General features: G+C 45.0%; 1 protein-coding gene across 2 annotated transcripts in view; it reads right to left on the reverse strand.

Moving 5' to 3' along the window:
- GALNT14 (polypeptide N-acetylgalactosaminyltransferase 14) overlaps positions 1-16,027 on the reverse strand; it is a 518,272-nt gene that overhangs the window by 308,089 nt on the left and 194,156 nt on the right. The window lies entirely within an intron of this gene.

Genomic DNA, 16,027 nt, shown 5'->3' on the forward strand with positions numbered 1-16,027 from the left:
ACTAGGAACATAAATGTTATACTAACCAGAACAAATGTGCAAATAAGATGTGTGGCTTTAAGCCACAGTAGCGCGTGAGATATAATGATCAATTTTTTTGCTTATTATTCCCATTAAAATACATTTAAAATAAAGTAATTGTTAGCAAAATGTACCACCCAAAGAAAGCCTAATTGGTGGCGAAAAAAACACACAATATAGGTAATTTTGTTGTAATAAGTTGTGATAAAGTTATTGGCAAATGAAAGGGAGGAGCCCTGAAATGTGAAAATTGCTTTGGTCCTAAAAGGGAAAAACCCCTCAGTGGTGAACTGGTTAAATGACATCATCTAAACCAGGAGCTCCAATGAGCACAAACAAACTTACTACTATTTTGCAGTTTGCAGTCTCCAAATAGCCCCGGGATGATACTGCAGATGAGCAGGTCAGATGAGATTCACTGAATTATCATTCCTCACCTGGTACTTTCTCATAAAATATTAAAAACAAACTTTAATATAAAATTTGATTTGAAAAAAAAAACAAAAAACAAAAGATAAAACAAAAGAACAAACAAAAAACAACAACAATACTAATCATATCGCAAGATGCGCATCTGATGAGAAAAGTAGCTGCGAGGTAGTGACAGGCGATGAAGCAATCTCGGCACGCCGACAAGAGAAATGCAATAAGCCCGTTCCTTACCAGACAAGATAAATGGCTACATAATAACATATAAGTGCAACGGAAAAAAAGAGAGAAAGTTCTGAGGTTGTAAGAAAACTCCAGAGAACAAAGAAATGACAAAATGGAACATCAGAGACTCTTTACGCCGCCGCGGCGGAGAACAGGAGATCAGCGACGTGTTCAATTTTCTGAGTGCCTGTCGGCGTGCCGATGGAGAGTCCATCAGTACACTTTGTGGCCTCTTCTCGGTACGCAGCCACCCCTCCTCCCCCACCCGCAGTATACTTTAAAGGGAACCTGAACCGAGTAAAGTGATTTAAAATAAACACATGATGTACCTGCTAATGAATATTACATACTTACCTCGCCGTCGGTTCCTCTCAGAAGCGCACCATTTACATCTATGCAGAGGGAGTGTGATCAGGGTGCGTGCTGCTCAGGGCCGCGCATGCGCAGTAGCTGGTGATGAGCCAGCTTTGCGGGGGTGGCTGCTGCTGGCCAGGGGTGCAGCAAGGCCCAGGCACACAAAGCAGCCGCTTGGGGACTCACCCAAAGCAGGGGCCTCCCACACTGACAGAGGTGCCCTGCCTGTGACTTGTATGGCCACCCCTGCCTCCCCATTGCTCAGATCCGCAGCAGCGTGCACAGAGGGGAGAGCGGCATGGTGACCATGGACTACATCTCAGATGAGGAAGTGAGGTCATTGATCATTTCCTGCATTAGAGGTGTGTCACATGCTTACTGTGTGCTGCTCTCCTGTCTTTGAGCCTCAGCTGATCTGCAGGTAAGTGAGTGTTAGGGATGGGGAAGCAGCAGGAATCTACATACCCCCACTGGCACCAATGCCATTGGGGGTCACCTTTGGCTACCTATACTGGGGGTGCACCTTTGGCTACCTACCTATACTCAATGGTTATCTTTTTTTTTTGTTTTAAGTGGGCACACTTTTGGCTACCTATTATAATGGGAGAGGGGTCCTGTGACTGGGGGGAGGCAAATGATGTGTCACGTGGGGCCACAAAAACCTTAGCGCAGTGATGGCTAACCTTGGCACTCCAGCTGTAATGGAACTACAAGTCCCATGAGGCATTGCAATATTCTGACAGCTCTAAGCATAACTTGGGGAGGCAGAGGCATGATGGGATTTGTAGTTTTGTCACAGCTGGAGTGCCAAGGTTAGCCATCACTGCCTTAGCGGCACCCCTGCAGCTGGCCGGGAGGGGTCAGGAATATGTTGTGGGCACAGGAGGACTCCAGGGGGCTGCAAGAAACCCCAGGTCAGTTAAAATCATTATTTTCTTGCGGTAAAAGTGGGTATCCTGAATAATTTACTGCATTCTACTATATGCCACCACAGTGTCTCTTTAAAGTGGACCTGAAATCTTGCACAGGACAGAAGGAAAACAAAGAGAAATGCACCCTGCATGTATTTAGAGAGTTTAGCCTGTCTAATTCCCCCTCATCTGTGATTTAGCACAAGTTGTAATTTGATTCCTCAGCTGTGTCATTTGACTGCCTCTGCAGATCAGCTAATTTGTAAACACAGGATGTTAACCCCAAGTCTGCTTTCAAGTAGACACACTGCAGATTTATTGCAGGATTTGTATCAGCTGTAACAAATGAATGTTTTTCTTTAAATGTTATTATGCTGTTGTATATCTTTTAGAGCAGAGAGGAAGTGCTGAGTTCAGGTCCGCTTTAACTAAATCTTTTCTCCAAAGAGTCTCAGAAGTCACATAGAATTCCACTTGAAGTTTGCATATCAAACGCTTTCACACAAACAGTGATGGGAACTCGAAATTAACTATTGAAGAGGAACGTCAGCCTAAACAAACACACTGTCATTAAGTTACCTTAGTTATGTTAATTAAAATAGATAAGTAATACAATCTCTTACCCACCCTGTTATAAAAGAACAGGCAAATGTTTGTGATTTCATGGGGGCAGCCATCTTTTTGGTTGAAAGGAGGTGAAAGGGAGCATAAAGGTGGCCATACACTGGTCGATTTGTCATCAGATTCGACCACCAGATAGATCCCTCTCTGATCGAATCTGATCAGAGAGGGATCGTATGGCTACCTTTACAGCAAACAGATTGTGAACCGATTTCAGCCTGAAACCGTTCACAATCTGTGGTGGTGGTGGTGCTGCCGCCTCTCCCCCCGCCCGCATACATTACCTGCTCCGCCGGCGCGACTGCCCCCGGTCACCGCTGCTCCGTCTCCGTCCGCTCTGGTCTCCGGCCCCGGCATGCTTCACTTCTTCCTGCCCGGCAAGAAGTTTAAACAGTAGAGCGCCCTCTACTATTTAAACTTCCTGCCGGGCAGGAAGAAGTGAAGACCCGGAGATCAGCGCGGAGACGGAACAGCGGTGACCGGGGTGAGTCGCGCCGGCGGAGCAGGTAATGTATTGCTGCTCTATTGCGTCGGTCGTCGGGCACTCGAACGCCGCTAGCGACGCGCTCCCTACCCGCGGGCGATCGACGGTAATTTTCCGCACGGAGCGATCGACGGGATTGGACAAAATAGATCAAAATTTGGCGTGTAGCGGGAACGATGTGACAGCAGATTCGATCCCAGTGATCGAATCTGCTGTTGATCTGGCAGGAATCGGCCTAGTGTATGGCCAGCTTTAGACACAGTTCCAACTGTCCTGTATCCTGATCACTCCCCCTAGCTGCTAGGTAACGAGAAGAACATCAGAAATCCCATCATGCTTTGCACAGCATCAGGGGAAAAATGCACGGGCAGTTTTCTTCTGTGCAGCTAAAAATGAGGCTTGGGTAAGAAAAACAAACTTCTGATGCTGTGAAACTGTTAGGCTACTTGCACACCAAGACGTTGCGTTAGGTGCTACGTTAAGGTCGCATAACGTGCACCTAACACAACGTATGGTGCTGCAAGAGCCGACGGTAGAGTGAGCCGCGTTAGGCGGCTCGATTCCTATAATGTCTCCCAGAGTGGCGCTGATTGGCCAGCGGGTCCACGTGATGCGGAGCGAGACACTCCGCATCACGTGGTCCCGCCGGCCAATCAGCGCCCGCCAGTGCAGTGAATATTAAGTAGCCATGTGCGCGGCTACTGTAGCTGGCTCTCCTCGCCTCCTCTCCGCCCCCCACTGCGCATGTGCAAACAGTCTAACGCGGCTATAGCCGCTCCAACGCCGTAGCATGCTGCACTTTGCGGAGAACGTGCAGCGTTACATGTAACGCAACGTGGGCTGTGTGAACAGCCCACTTGTGTTACATTGCTGTGCGTTGGGGGAGCGTTACAGGCGCACTAACGTGCGCCTGTAACGTCTTGGTGTGTAAGCAGCCTTAAAGAAACACCAAGCCTTTTCAGTGCTGCTGAGTAGATTTTTTAGTCTGGAGGTTCACTTTAAACAAGCTGATGAACACAACAGGACGCAACAGCGGAATAACCGAGCAGATCAGATTGCAGAGACGCTCCCAGTGCAGCTCACTCTGGGATCCCGTCCATACCAGGCCCTCGTCTCGCCATCGTCAGCCCATGTGCGCCGCGAGGAGCAGGTGCGCCATGAAATATGCACCACTGCCTCATGCAGGGAAATTGGCTCCTGTCATGTTTTGTTACAGCGGACGTAATAAACGGGGCCGCGGTCATCTCTGAATCAAGACCTTCATCTCTCGCCGCAGCTGATGTGTCACCAGCAAATTCAACAAAAAAAACAAACCCAACAACTAACGGGCAAAATTTGTCTTGCCCAGATTCTCCTGATTAATCCACACCTAATCTGACTTCTTGCAACAGGGAAAGAGAAAAAAAGGCCCAATTAGTTTTGTATGATCTGTTCGGGCAGGTCTGGTTGAGGCTAGGTTCAAAGCGGAGCTGTTGTGTTCCCCCTAACAGCAAGAAGGCAATGGGAAAGTGGGAGGCTTTATCTACACGTTTCATCGCATACAGTGAAGCATAGAGTCAATTGAAAGTTTGCTTCGCTGGTAACATGCGCATTTTACAGTAACGCATTGCATGCAGCTTGTTACGATGCCACATGCCATTACACCGCACTGTACATAGGTGGTACATTGCAGTGTGGAAAGCCGCGTTACAATTATTATTATTTATCTCACTAATATTATAAATGCAAAAGTTTGGATGTTTGGGCGGAGACAAATACTTATTTCACTGGAAAAAAGTAAACAGCAGCCAGTCTTACACTGTTAATGGCAGGGTTCTCAAACTTTGCACAGTTGGTCACTGGGTGACTGGAATTAATATTCTGAAAAGTGGGTAGAGCCAATCAAAATTCTCCTATTGATTTTCAAGGGGAAAATGTAAATGCTGCCATTCTTGCACTGCTAATGGCACAAGCCTCCAACCTGGTACACTTGGTCATTGGGTGACGGGGGTTCAAATTCAGAAAAGGGGGTGGAGCCACAAACAGCCAATCAGATTTTGTTTCATTTCAATGGAAATCATTGATGCCAAAGACCGCAAAGCTCACAAACTAGGACATTGAGTAATTGAGTACTGTATATACTCGAGTATAAGTCTAGAAATTCAGGTCTGGCTCACTAAATCTCTAAATCAAAGTATAGGGGTCGACTTATACACGAGTCATGGGCAACACTGAGCACATTGAGTAATGTGTGTACTATTACTGACATTCCCATTAGGCTGCAATTGACACTGTCTTGATAAAGGGAATGCCAAGTAATCCCAGGTCTGGAAGTCTTGGCCACAACAATTAACAAGGAAAGGGGCAGGGGGAAATACTGGGCTGCAGGAAGGGGAGTGAATAATTGGACCTGGAGGAGTTATTGGCTGCACTTAAAGAGACTCTGTAACAAATTGTTTATCTTTATTTCTTCTATGCTATAAATTCCTATGCCTTTTCTAATGTGGTCTGGCTTACTGCAGCTTTTCCTAATTGCACAGTAGCTGTGTTATCTCTGTTATATGATCTAATCTTCTCTCTATAGTCGGCACAGTCAGGCTGAGGCAGTCAGACTGGAATGTGCAGGGCTGCTTGTGATTAGCTAGAAGCTGTACACACCCCCTGCAGGCTCTGTGTGACTAACACACTCTGCTTAGCTGAGCCTATTAGAAGCTGGTTAGTTTGTTTGTAAACACTGCCTAAAACTGGCAATTACAAGCCAGGTTTGCAGCAGAGAATGGCAGAAACAGCACAGAGGGGACCAGGAGCACATAATGAATAGAATGGTATGCTTTTTATTGTAAGAATTTCAGAGTACAGATTCTCTTTAAGGGTCAGGAGGGGTTAATAGCTGCAATACTGTATGCAGTGCAGTCATTAACCCCTCCTGAGCCACAAGTGCATGTGTTAATTCTTCCCAATCCCCAAGTGCAGCGATTAACTTTACTGGGTAGACTTATACTTGAGTCTATAAAAAATTCCAGCTTAAAGGGATGCTTAAGCCATCCAAAAAAAAGGAGTTTTACTCACTTGGGGCTTCTACCAGCCCCCTGCAGCAATCCTGTGCCCTTGTAGTCTCAATCAGATGATCCTGTCCCCCGCCGGCAGCCACTTCCGTTTTCAGCGACAGGACCGACAGGCTTGGGAACGCGAGTGATTCTTTGCGTTCCTGGCTGCAATAGCGCCCTCTATACTGCTATTGCGGCCAGGAACGCGAAGAATCACTTGCGTTCCCAGGCCTGTCGGGCCTGTCACCGAAAACTGAAGTGGCTGGCGGCAGGGGACAGGAGCATCTGATCGAGACTACGAGGGCACATGATGGCTGCAGGGGGTTGGTAGAAGCCCCAGGTGAGTAAAACTCTTTTTTGGATGACTTAAGTGTTACTTTAAAGAGGATCCGAGAAGAACTTTTACTCATTGCATAATTGTGTTCCTTTCCTATTGTTTATAGGGCATTCCTCAAGTCAAATACTTTTTTGTTTTTGTTTTAATGCTCTAAATCCCTATAAACTAAATAAGCCGCTCCCCACAGGTTTTCAGAGAGCCAAGGCACTTTTAGACAGTAGCAAGGGCTCATGGGAGCTCAGTCTGGGCAGGAGGAGGGGGAGGTATTACTAGCCAGAGATTTCAGAGGCAGAGGGGAGGAGGGAGGAGGAGGGGGGATTAGGTTTCTTTGCTCAAGATACAGATAAGCCTGCCTCTGTGTAATGTTTACAAACAACATGGCTGCTGTCATTGTATCACAGGAATAATCAATCATATTCTATTAAAGATGTTTGCAGCTAGATTTTCTGTGTAAACTATCTAAACTTTAGATAAGATATATAGACAAGTTACTTTTTATAGTTAAGTTTTTCATCTCGGATCCGCTTTAAGAGGGTCAAATATTGAGGTTGACTTTTCCACTTGGTCAATTATATACGGTAATTGTGTGTTAGGGTTAGGAAAAGTGGGCGGAGCCAACACCAGCCAAATGCGGGCAATGCTGGGCCATCAGCTAGTTATTTAATATTTATATTGCAACAACACCTTCCGCAGCTCTTTACAGAGTATATGTTATCTTATCACTATCTGTCCCTTTAGAGGGGCTCACAATCTAATCCCTACCATAGTCATACAGTATGTCTATGTATGTATCCTAGTCTAGTACCAATTTTTTAGGAGGATTCCTATTAACTTATCTGTATGTTTTTGGGATGTGTGAGGAAACCAGTGTGCCTGGAGGAAACCCACACAGACATGGGAGAACATACAAACTCCTTGCAGATAGTGCTCTGGCTGGGATTTGAACTGGTTACCCAGTGCTGCAAGGCGAGAGTGCTAACCACTAAGCCCCCGTGCTGACGTTATGCTGCACTGCAACCCACAATGCTTTTAACGGGAAGCCGAGGTGAGAGTGATCTGGAGGCAGCCAAATGTATTTCCTTTTAAACAAGGCAAGTTGCCTGGCTGTCCAACTGATTGGGGCCCTTATTCAATTCACACTTTTCTTCTAGCTCTTCCTAGGTGATATTTTCCCACCTTATAAATAAACTGCCTTTTAAGCCACCAGCAAGCAAGAAAATACTCCCCCTCTCAGCGCTCCACTGCGCGATGCGTTTTTGGTAAAATCGCTTTTCTAAGCGCTTTTCCAGAGAGCAAGTCAGGAAGTGAACTCTTTGACCAGGAAAAGAATAAGTACAATGTATTTATTCTTAAAACGCAAACACAGTCGCTGCACAAAACAATTTTGTGCGCGTTTGCGTTTTTCCTATACCTTCCCTTGCTGAACAGATCAGAAACGAAGCATTCAGATGTGAAGTCTCTCATTGCACAAGCGTTTTGAGGGCCCTTTTCCACTAGCAATCGCTAGCGTTCACGCTGAACGCTAGCGATTGCTGAATCGCAATTAGCGGCGATTCCCCGACGTTCGCGGCCGCGATTTTGCTATGCTATGCACTGCATAGCAAAATCGCGGCAAAAGTCGCTCCGCGGTAAAAAACGAATCGCGGTAGTGGAAATGACCTACCGCGATTCCTATGTTAAAAAGCAAACCGTAGCGATTGTAAAATCGCTAGCGGTTTGCGTTTTTGCGATTCAGCCAGCGCAAATGCGCTGGTGGAAAAGGGCCCTGAGGGTGATTTTGGAAATCACCTGCGCTTGAAAAAAGGACAAAAGCCCCTAGTGTGAACAAGCCCTTAAACAGAAGATGGAAAATGATCTCCTACGGTAGGAGAACATTTAGTAGAAAAAAGTGAATTGAATAAAGGCCCCTGCGTCTAATATTTTTGGCCATAGACCCTGAACAAGCATACCTGACTGCATCAGCCACATGCTTTTTTCACGGTTGTGACTCTTCCGATGCCAAGCAACTGGTATAGTTTAACCATATAACTCAAAGTGGACACATATATGCGTCCAGTATGAGCCGTGCACTTTGAGCTGTGTCATTCTCGACGTTACCAGCGCCTCCAGTGTTGTTGCGGTGGGTGCCCCCCACTCATTCACAGTGGGATTTACACAGCGGTGATTGGTGACGGTGAAACATGTGTTCCCTGAGCCAATCAAAGTGCCTGTGAATGAATAAGCATGCCGCGAATTACAAGGCTTGTTCATTCATAAAGAAATACACCGTCATTTCCAAATAATAGATTTTCACCATACATTGTTCTAGGAACATAATTTAAATGTTGACAAATGTCAAATAAAATGTGTGGGTTTTATCTATAGTAGCATTGTTAGTTATTGGCGAATGAAAGGGAGGAAAGCTGAAATGAGAACACTGCTTCTGTTCTTAAAGGAAACCAGAGATGAACGCTTTGGCACAAAATAAACTTATCCCCCGATAGATTTTACAAAATAAATACTATACCTGGTATTTTCGCCGCTCTGGTGTGCTGTTTTTTGTGTTTTTTTTTCTCTAAAACTCCATGCAAAACACAGTTCATCAGAAAAGCACATTATTTAGTGGGCTGTGTGCAAAATGAAATCACCATTTCTAAAAACCTCTTATGACTAACAAATATATATTAAAAAAACATTTTCCAATATAGCCTTACATTAGCAGCTCCCCCCCCCCCCCATCTCATCACAACTCTCTGTGATGATGCAAGTATACAGAAGGGGAAAGCAGAGGCACAAGGGGGCAGGCTTGGGCTTGAAAAGACATCAGAGAAGACATACTCAGCTAAAATGATTCCTGATCAAAGCCAGATTGAATGCCCAGTCTGGGATTTTATCAGGGCTGATTGGAAGCAGGCTGAGCAGTGAAGAATGAAACAGAGAGCAGGGTAGGTGTTTTCTCTAATGTTCCACTGATATATATGGTAAAATACATGAGGGTGCTTTGTCTCTGTTTCACTTTAAAGAGAACCAGAGATGAAGCACCCTCATGTATTTTATTACATTTATCAGTGGGAACATGACAGTAAACACCTACCCTGCTTTTAGTTTTATTCTTCTCAGTCTAATCTATCTATTATCAACTGTGATAAGAATCCACAGACTATTCAGTCGAGGTTTGACCTGGAATCATTATAGCTGAGTCACTCTTCTGTGGAGTCTTTTCAAGCCCAAGCCTTCCCCCTCCTGGCTCAGATTTCATACTCAGAGCTGTTGAAATGGGAGGGGCTGCTGCTGCCGAGAATGAAGCTCTGACACACACAGTGTATCTGTGTGCCGCCTGTCATTATCTACTGTATGCAGTTTCATTTCTATGAGAGACATTTCCTACAGGCAGCCACACAGCATACCAGAATAATAAAGTTGAAATCAGACAGATGAAAGCCTGCAGCAGCCCTGCTTGTCTATAGTCTCATAGAGGCTAGACAGCACATCCAGAACAGTTTATAACCTGGAAGCAGAAGAAATATGAGCCGGCGGCCATATTGGATATTTCCTGGAGCAATAATGGATAAAAAACACTCAAAAAGGCACTCCAGAGTGACGAAACTATCAGGTAGAGCATTAATTCTTTACAAGCTATCAACTGATATGTTTATTTTGTGTGAATCGTTCATCTCTGGTTCCCTTTAAGGTGAAAACAACCTAAGGGCTGAAGTGATTAAAAGGAAATAGATCTGGCAGCCTCCATATTACTCTCACATCGAGTCCACTTGAAATATTAACTGCAGTATGCAGGAGCTATAACTATTGGTGAAGCCATGACAATAGAGTGTCTATGTAACTTTTAAATAATTTGTAGAGGTGATTTGATAAGGTAACAGTATATATCTTGGTGATGCCGCCCAGGACCCTCCTCTCTCTGCCTCATTGGTTTATAAGTCTGCACAAACATTTCTTTCTTCCTTGGCACTCCAACGGCTTTCACTGGGTTTACTGCCAAGACTTGTTTAGTCCACAGCGAGAAGGGATCCTCACTGTAACGATTGGTGTCAGCACACAGAGAGAATCTGATTATTGATGATCTGCAGAATCACCAATAATACAAGCATGACTAACCTCTGGACACCTAGTAATGTGTAAGTGTTTTGGTGCAACAGTAGGCTATCTCCCGTGGGGCAGGAGACGCAGAAACTATGAGCATGGACCACCTGAGGAGCAGGTGGCCTATGGCTGTGTGTGAACTATCTCCTAGGAGAGGAGATAGAGATAACCTGGGAGCCAATGATTCCCTGCTATACTGGGAATCAGACTATACTGCAGCCAGAGGACTCCTAAGGGGTAGAAGTCCTGGTTGCAGCCGACACCTGGTGGAATGGTGTTACTGCTAGTACAGTTAGACTGAGCACTCAGGGAGAGTGACAGCTAGAGTGGTCGGGCAGGCCCGGTCGGCAACACACGAGCAGATCAGGTACAGAGAGAGAGAGACTGATTCGGTAACCGGGTACAGGCAGGGTCTGACAACAGGTGGGCAGATATGTAGAGGTACCGAATCAGAAAGCAAGAGAAAGGTCGACAGAGCAAATGGTCATAACATATAAGTATAACAAAGTCCTAGACTGGGGCAGGGGCGTAGCAATAGGGGGTGCAGAGGTAGCCAACGCATCGGGGCCCTTGGGCCAGAGGGGCCCCGAAGGGCCCTCCCTCAACTACGGTATTAGCTCTCTATTGCTCCTGTGCTGGTAATAATCACTTCTATAGAGACTTTGAATAGTAGTGATCACTAACAAACTGTTCCCCATCCCCTTCTTGCTCCTCTGACACTCTGGTTGTTCTTGGCAGGTTTTGGTGTGCCGTATCAATTGTTATGTATAGAGTGCTTGGGGGGGCCCCATTGTAAAACTTGCACCGGGGCCCACAGCTCCTTAGCTACGCCACTGGACTGGGGTGTGAGTTCCTTGGTCTCGACACCCAGGAACTAGTCTAGAGTATAACACAGCAATGACACAGTATCCCTAAGCTTGAGCGTGTGGTCCTTGGTCACAACACTCTGGAACTGGTCTAAAGTATAACACAGCAATGACACAGTATCCCTAAGCTTGGGTGTGAGGTCCGTGGTCACAACACCCTGGAACTGGTCTAACATATAACACAAACGTAATCTGGCTAAGTGTGAATTCCCAGGTCCTCCTGGTTCTAACACACTGTGTGATCTGACTGGTCTGAGTGCTCACACGTAAGTATTCGCAACGGCGGACAACCAGCAACTGACCGGCAAGAAGTATATATAGTGCAGCGCTCCTCAGCGCCGCCCAGTCCCACTCAGCCAATCACCCACTGCGCTGGGATCAGCTGATCGTCCTGATCAGCTGATCCCTCTCCTATTGGCATAAAGGTCATGCCTCCTAGCGCGCGCGTAGCTCTCATTCTGTGTGCAGTAATAGGCTCAGACAAACCAGACGCATGCTGCTGTGCGGAAACCGCCGGTCTAAACGCGGAAACAGCTGCCCCGTGCCGCTGTCAGACCGCGCAGCGGTGTTTCCGCAATCCATTACACTCACATCGGTAGGTATGCTAATTCTGCCTGCACAGCAGCTGAGAGAAATCCCTCCCATCTCAGTAACAGCTGACGGCTAAGCAGCTTTTCAGGGGCTTGCAGTGAAGTATATGGAGAGGTTCAGAGGAGATATTAGAGGAAACACAGGGTTATCAGAGTAAACCACCCTGTTAAAACCCTTGACAAGTGACATGGAGATTCATTTAGCTGGTAAAATTAGCATGCCCACAAAGCGCACAGCAATTTTACTGGTATTTCCACAAGTGGCATAGTGAGATATTCAGTAGTGGTGCATTGTGGGGAACCACAGAAGTTCACTTAAAGCCGAATTATCGCAAGTACCTTCTGTTTTAAGAATATAAATAAGAAACACCGAGAGCCCAATATAGTGTAGTATGTATTGGAAACCGTGGATAAATGTAATTGTGAGATGAATATACTCATTACTCACAAACATGGGTTACCTCTTAGGCAACCACTGTAGATGCAGGTGAGGAGATTAGACCTGTCCCCACAGGATTAAGATGTCGCTCTCTGTAGATCAGGAAAGTAGGGGTAGGTCACCCCTCCACCAGGGGGGGACACAGTATTATTGTAAGAGAACAGAGGGGCCAGCAGGATAAAAGGTAATAAAACATTATTAAAATTAGCTGGGAGGCAGTGGTGGACTTACCTCCGGAAGGAAGACTCAAAATACTGTCTGAGTTAAACAAATAAATATATTATTGGTACCCCAAAAGATGCAACGTGTTTCGCAGGCACAGCCCGCTTCATCAGGCAATAAGATAGGGGACAAACAGTAGCTCGTCAGAAGCACCAATACAGAGGCGCTATTCGTGCTACTGAGGAGCTACTGTTTGTTTGTCCCCTATCTTATTGCCTGATGAAGCGGGCTGTGCCTGCAAAACGCGTTGCATCTTTTGGGGTACCAATAATAAATGTATTTGTTTAATTCAGACAGTATTTTGAGTCTGCTTTCCGGAGGTAAGTCCACCACTGCCTCCCAGCAAATTTTAATAATTTTTCATTACCTTTTATCCTGCTGGCGCCTCTGTTCTCTTACAATAATTCTGTTTTAAGAAGCCATAGCACAGCTGTTATGTACCGTTGTCATTTATATAAGTAATATGTACACAAATGCCAATATGGCGTATAACTGCTATACCACATTGTACATAATAATCAGCGAAGGTTATATACGTGCATAATGTTCTCTTTTATACTTTCTGCTTCATGCTGTATTATAAAAAGATGGAATGTACAGACGCCAGGGAACGGCTGATTATATACACAGGTTCTTTGTTGTAGGCACAGCCGTCGGACACCAGGGACATTGCTTTGTATAAAATGCCACACACATTATATTTAATAATTAATAATAATAATAATATTAATTTATTTTTATAAATAAATAATAATAATTTACTTTTGAATATTTTTGCACTATTTTTGGCAATCATAGCCCAACATAATTACCACCCTTAGAAATGTTGTGGGGGCATAGCAGACCAAGCACAGTTTGTATCTAAACCTTTAAATACATCTATTTTGCTTCATTTATATCTTTAGCGCTTTATTATTAAAGGACCACTACACCGAAAAAAAGTAAGCCGTTAAAATCTGCCAGAAACGACAGGTTTTGGACTAGTCCATCTCCTCTTGGGGGATTCTCAGGGTGTCCTTTGTTTTCCAAAGCATTTCCTGATTGGTAGTTACTAAGTAAACTTGTCAAAATCGTGTGCAAGGGAGGCTGGCTGGTATCTTACTGTTGTGGCAGTTAGACTTAGCAACTGCCGATAGAGCAGACACCCCCAAATGTATAACATTCGCCGCGGCACACTTGCGCACTAGTGGCTTGGCGCTCAGGCTCCAGTGGACATAGCCAAGCCTGATTGGTCCCCTCTAATGTGCAGGCCCAGCTTGTGCCTGGGCAGTAGAGCCGCCCTGATAAGGCTCTGCTATTTCCGCTGGAACCAGAGCGGAAAGCCACTGGTATGCATGTGCGCAGCGGCAACAATTCAAAACAAGGGGACTTTCAGGGTTCCCACTGCTGGATCCCCTAGGCTGAGGAGGACATGGGAAGCATATATAGGATCCAGAGGCTTCCCCCTCCCGAGGTAAGTTCTCCCTAGAGGAACTTTTTTCTTTCAGGTTTACTTTAAAGAGTAACTGTTGGACATAAAATCAAAAATCAATTCTTTATTTGTATCTGGTAAACAAGTAATAAAGATGCTAACCAGGCAATCCAAAAGTTAAAATCTCTATTACTTTTCTTGTTGATAAATGATCATTCCCCAGTTTACCTGACTCTTATTTAGTACACACAAAATTTGGTACACAAAAAAGGAAGTTGCAGAGCATGCTGGGTTGTCCTTTTATTGCTTCTTTGCCTTCCCCTCAGACTTAATTAATGCAGCCTGATTGGCTGAAGCCTCTTTCCCTCCTGTTTCCCTCTCCCACACTTCTGTTCCTCTCTGATTGGCCAATATTTCTCATGCTGAGACAATGCACTTTCCATAGTGAAGGACAGGCAATGCATACACAATCAGGCAGAGGAGAGCAAGGGAGGAAATGATATCAGGATTGGTTTCAAAATAGCCACAGTTAAAATGGGAAATGCGAAGGAGGATTTTCTTTTTTTCACTGTAGAAAAATCACTAAAGTCAAAATGTGAACAGTGCAATACATGTTATGTAAGTAGAGCAAGTATTTATCTACTTATATATGTGTTTTTTTCTGAGATAGTATGGCTGACAGCTCCTCTTTAAGATAGTAAAATTAGTGCAATTAGTGCCAAGGCTCTCTGAAAAGCTGTGGGCGAGGCTTGTTTAGTTTATAGGGAATTAGAGTATTAATACAAAAAAAGTATTTGGCTTGAGGAATGCCCTATAAACTATATGAAAAGAACACAATTAGGCAATGAGTAAAAGTTTATCTTGAATCGACTTTAAAGTCCTTTTGGAAATCAAAGTTCCTTTAGAAAGTAGGAGATTACGAGTCCAGTGGTGTTATGTCCTCCGGTGACTCTGGGCACATCCTCTCTGTTACTGGACTAGTCTTCAGCGATTGTTTTTTTTTCAGACTCAAGTCATATAGGAGAATTCAACAGCCCCCTTGGACTCGGTGGTGACCTGTCAACCTCCAGAGTTGAGTAACATTTTCAAAGACACAATCAGGAATACATGTGACATTTTCCCTAACCTGGTCGTATCAACTGTCTGCAAAATCAAAATCTATGCATTTTTACATATGTGCAGATATGAGATATGAATACAACAACTGATTGCATTCCTGAAAGATGAAATAACATATCTCCCACATTTGCTAAAATTAACTGAACAGACTAAAATCAATACACTTGTGTTATGATTCATGGGTTACCATTCTGAGTAGGTCTGGAGCAAGTTATCCTAAAAAATGGACATAAACCATAAATTGCATGGTTCTATCATACAGCATCAATTCTCTCCCTCATATCTGCTGTCAATTTGTATTCTGAAAGAGATGGATTAAGATATAATGGGGCCCTAGGCAAGGTAGTAGATTCGGGGCCCCTTGTGTGGTCTTTTTGGTAAGCTTAATTGGAAAGAGGTCAAAGAAGGTGGCTGGTAGGCCCTTCACACCCACTAGGCCCCAAGCACCTGCCTAGGTTGCCTGGTGGATGATCCGGCTCTGATTCATGGAGTCAGTCCGGCTCATTCAGATCACTACCAATGTAAATCCTGGGAGTCAAGAGAGCGACTTCTCCATGGGATTGGCCTTGCCGCTGGCTGAGGAGCTTACCAACAACTCTGTGGATATGTAGAACCAACTTCTTTTTTGAGGTGTTCTCTGAAGCTGTTGACTGTCTGTGAGTTTGAGCTGAAGTCTCCTTAACCCCCTTGGCGGTACGCAGTTTCTCAGGCTGCGTCCGCTGGGAGTTTTTTTGTCAAAAACATTTTTTGAAATGCTTTAGCTAGCATTTCGCTAGCTAAGCGTATGTACAAAGTTACTCCGGTCCCCCCCATGCCCGCCGATCGCCGCCGGCTATACGTACCTCGCCACGATCCCACGAAAAGCGCAGTTTCCCGATCGGCTTCCGGCATT

This window comes from Hyperolius riggenbachi, chromosome 4 (assembly GCF_040937935.1).
Source record: "Hyperolius riggenbachi isolate aHypRig1 chromosome 4, aHypRig1.pri, whole genome shotgun sequence".
In the NCBI taxonomy this organism is placed as follows: domain Eukaryota; kingdom Metazoa; phylum Chordata; class Amphibia; order Anura; family Hyperoliidae; genus Hyperolius; species Hyperolius riggenbachi.